This window comes from Chrysochloris asiatica, unplaced genomic scaffold, assembly GCF_000296735.1.
Source record: "Chrysochloris asiatica unplaced genomic scaffold, ChrAsi1.0 scaffold00048, whole genome shotgun sequence".
Taxonomy (NCBI): domain Eukaryota; kingdom Metazoa; phylum Chordata; class Mammalia; order Afrosoricida; family Chrysochloridae; genus Chrysochloris; species Chrysochloris asiatica.
The window spans coordinates 19,666,413-19,670,908 of record NW_006408566.1 but is presented as its reverse complement, the minus strand read 5'-3'; positions in this window follow the sequence as shown (position 1 = coordinate 19,670,908).

Genomic DNA, 4,496 nt, shown 5'->3' with positions numbered 1-4,496 from the left:
TTTTAGCACTTAACAAATGTGGACTATGAAATCAGATAAACAGAAGTTTGCATTGCCACTTTACCATGTAAGTAGCAGTTGTGTGGTCTTCAACAAATTACTCAGCCTCTCTGGATGGTCCTTTCCTCATATGTTGTTGTTGTTAAGTGCCAAGTCGGTTCTGACTCATAGTGACCCTGTATAGGGTTTCCAAGGAGTGACCTTGCTGTTCAAACTGGTCTTGCAGTCCAGCGCATTAACACACAACACCACAACAGGGCTCTTTGCTGAGACGTAGAATAAAGGAACCTATAGTTCCTGCCCCATACGATTGTCTTAAGGATTGACAGAAATCGTGGCTGTAAAGCACTTAGCCCGGCAAGATGTAAGCGGTCAGTAAATGTTAGTCACGGTTAGCTAGCTAGTCTATAAACATTTTAGAAAGTATCAAACCCAAACCGCAGTGCTATCAAGCCGAATTCTGACTGACAGTGACACTGCTGGACAGAGGAGAATGATAACACAGTTTCTAAGGCTGTAAGTCCTTTTGGTAGTTGTTGTTGTTATTGTTAAGTGCTCTTGAGTTGGTTCAGACCCATAATGACCCCGTATAGGGTTTCCAAGGAACGACTGGTGAGTTTGAAGTGCTGACCTTGTGGTTCAAACCGACCTTGCAGTCCAGTTCTTATCCTACAGTACCTCACCAGGAATCATTTTTCTCCAGCAGAGTGGTTAGTGGGTTTGAACTGTTGACTCTTTAACTACTGGGTCACCAGGGCGCCACTTAGAAAACATCAGTGTTGTTAAGTGCTGTTGAGTTGGTTCTGACCCATAGCGACCCTGTATAGGGTTTCTGAGGAGCAGCTGGTGGGTTTGAATCACCGACCTTGTAGTTAGCCATCAGTGTTTATCCTAGGAACGTAAATAAAAGCAAGACAATAACTAGAATACTAATACTAATTCTTCATCCCCTAGAAAAATGTTTAAACATTTTAGCCTTTTCTTCTATGTATTTTCTGTTTTGTGTATTTGTATTATATGGTTATGATTAGATTTAATTTTATGTTCTGTTTTTTGTCTCTTAATATTCTATCATTGGCATTCTCCCTGTTGTTATTTGTTGTTCCCTCAGTAAGGATCTTCTTTATTATTCCTTAAAAGGAGCTCTGGTAGCGTAGTGGTTACGAATCGGGCTGCGAACCTTAAGGTCAGCGGTTCGAAACTACCAGCCGCTCCGCGGGAGAAAGATGAGGCTTTCTACTCCCGTAAAGATTTACACCTCAGAAACCCTGTACAGGGTCGCTATGGGTCGGAACCGACTCGACGGCACTTAACAACAACAACAATAGCAACTTTGTTGTTATTAAGTGCCATCAAGTCAGTTCTAACTCATAATGACCTTATACAGGGTTTCTGAGGAGTGGTTGGTGGATTTGAACTGCTGACTTTGAGGTGCAAACCAACATTGTAGCTGACTGCTAAGGTGCCACATCAGGACTCCATAACAACTTCATTGACATGTAACTCACATACCATAAAAGTCACCTGTATAAAACATACAATTCAATGGATTTAAGCATAGTTGTAGAATTGTATAACTATTTTATCTCATTTTAAAACACTTTATTTACTTAGAAAAGAAACTCCGTCCCCATTAGTTGTGACTTCCACTTTCCCCTTGTCTCAGCACTTTCTGTCTAATAGATTTGCTTATTCTGGGTCTGAATGAAATCATAAAATATACAGGCTTTTGTGACTGACTTCATTCATCGGCCGTCATGTTTTCAAACTTCATCCAAGTATCAGTACTTTATTTCCAGATAACATTTCGTTGTGTGTTTATACTATATTCTGTTTATCTGTTTACCAGTTGGTGGATGTTTAGGTCATATCCACTTTTTTGCTGTTAAGAATAATGCTGCCATGCATATTTATGTACATTTTCCTCCCTATTATTTTAAACGCTACATCAATATACATTTTACTAGAGATTTATTTTTCATCTTCAGAAATCTCCAAGGTTTTGGAAACATGGCAGTTGAGCAATATGGAATGTGATGGTAAAGTTCACCCAAGAGCTGAGTAACAAAGGATTGTCAAAAATTTACACTTGAACTCAAATATTCAAAGGAGCTGGGAATCAGAAGAAGGCAAGTGTTCTAAACTTTGCATCTGCTTCCCCTCTCTAGAACCATATGTGTTTCCTTGTTGTAACACTCATTACATAAACCCAGTATTGCAATTGTCTACTCAGCTGTCCACTCCACACTAGAGACATTTCCTGCAAGAGACAGGTCTCACAGTGTTTAATTCACAGTTATATGTTTAACACCTAGCACAGGGTCTGTGAAGGCTCCCAATAAACACCTGCTGAATGAAAAACTGCATGAGTGAATGAAAAAGTAAATTAAACAGGTAGAAAAATACCAGGTTTGTCATCTTAACAAAATTTCTATTCTATGTCCGGAGCAGCAGGAACAACTGTATGCAACACAACAGTAACTAAAATACTAATACTAAAAAAGCTCAGAAGAACTCACTAAAGTAGATGCACACTGTGAGTTTTACTGAGACTGAGCAAATTAGCAGTTGTGTTTCAGTCATGTAAAGGATATGATGTTGGTCTTCGGGGCTTTGTTTACCAGCTTGGCTTTGGTGGGAAGTTTTTGTCTTGTTCTTTATAAGTAGTTAATATAAGCAATTCATCACGTGTCAAGAGAGAACCAGCAGTATACCAAGCGTGATTATAATTGCTTTGACTTGTTTGTAATTGTAGGAAATTGAACATATTATTAGCAATCTGGGCAAGAATTTCATATAATCAAGGGTATGGGGCAAATTAGGAACTGGCCTAATGTTTGACTATTTATCCTAAATAGCCTGAGTGGCAGAACTGGGGGTCTCTCTGATGAGTCAGTCAGTCTGCTCCCCACTATTGGTCCTGAACTAATTGAGTCAAAGAAATGGTGGTGGAGGTTATGTGCCATAGAGTCGGTTCTGACTCATAGCGACCCTACACAGGGTTTCCGAGGCTGTAAATCTTTACGGGAGCAGAAAGCCTCATCTTTCTCCGGTGGGACAGCTGGTAGTTTCTAACTTCTGACCTTGAGTCAAAGAGAAGGAGATAAAAATTCAAGATCTGAACTGGAGAAAGCATTCTAACCCTGAAGCTAAAGTTTTGGTATGGCACTGTGGGTTAATGTGCCAGACTGCAAAGCCATTTGAATTGCAAGGTCAGCAGTTCAAGCTCACCAGCTGCTCCTCAGAAATCCTATACAGGGTCGCTATGGGTCGGAACCGACTCGACAGCACTTAACAACAACAACATATCCGTGTTCCTAACTCCACAACACTCACTTTTAATAATGAGCATTTTAAATACCTTCTTAATAATCTTGAAATTAAAATGATACACAGTAAATATAAATCTCAAAAGCACCCATAAAAGAGATGTAAAAGGAAATCTGTTGTTAGCTGGTGTTGAGTCAGCTCTGACTCGTAATAACCCCACATGAAATAGAAAAAACATTGATATATACACTTGAGTCCATTGTGGCAGCTACTGTGCATTTTGAGTGACTTCTGACCTCGGGACTCATCTACCAGAACTATATCAGACAGTATTCTGTTGTGATTCATAGGGTTTAGTTGGCTAATTTTTAAAAAATGTTTTATTGTGAATTATGTGATAGTCCACATGGGAGAACATTAGTTTTACATTCATCCTATTGTATATTGTTTCATTGTCATGGTTACAATTCCCTCCATGCATCATCAACCAACCAAAGGGTAGATCCTACAAGCCTGCCCCCCAAGTCGTTAGCACACAGCCCCTCTCCCTCTCTGGGTTTAAAGTCCCTAGCTGCGCCATCTCTCCACATCATCGTCTCTATTGTTGGCTAATTTTTTGAAAGTAGATTGCCAGATCTTTCTTTCTAGTTTATCTGTCCACCATGGGTGATCCTGCTGAGATTTGAAATACCAGTGGGCTAGCTTCCAGCATCAGCAGCACATAAGCTGTCACAATACACCAAACTGACAGACAGCCACTACCATCAAGTCAGAGGCTGGTGGGTTTGAACTGCCGACTTTGTGGTTAGCAGTCCAGTGCTGATCCTACAGTACTACCAGGGCTCTTGATAAGTAGATATTTCATCATATCTATATTAGGGACCACCACTCATCTGTCAGTTTGTCGTACTGTGGTGGCTTGTGAGTTGCTGTGATTCTGAAAATTATTCCACTGGTGTTTTAAATACCAGCAGGGTCATCCATGGTGGACAGGTTTCAGCTGAGCTTACCGAAGAAGACAGATTAGGAAGAAGGAGTGACAAACTACTTCCAAATATTTAGTCACTGATACCTTATGAATAGTAGAGAAACACTGTCAGATATAGTGCTGGAAAATAAGCCCCTCAGGTTGGAAGGCACTCAAAATGTGACTGGGGAAAGATGCCTTCTCAAAGTAGAGTTGACCATGATGACGTCAATGAGTAAAGCCCATAGGAGAAAAGCCC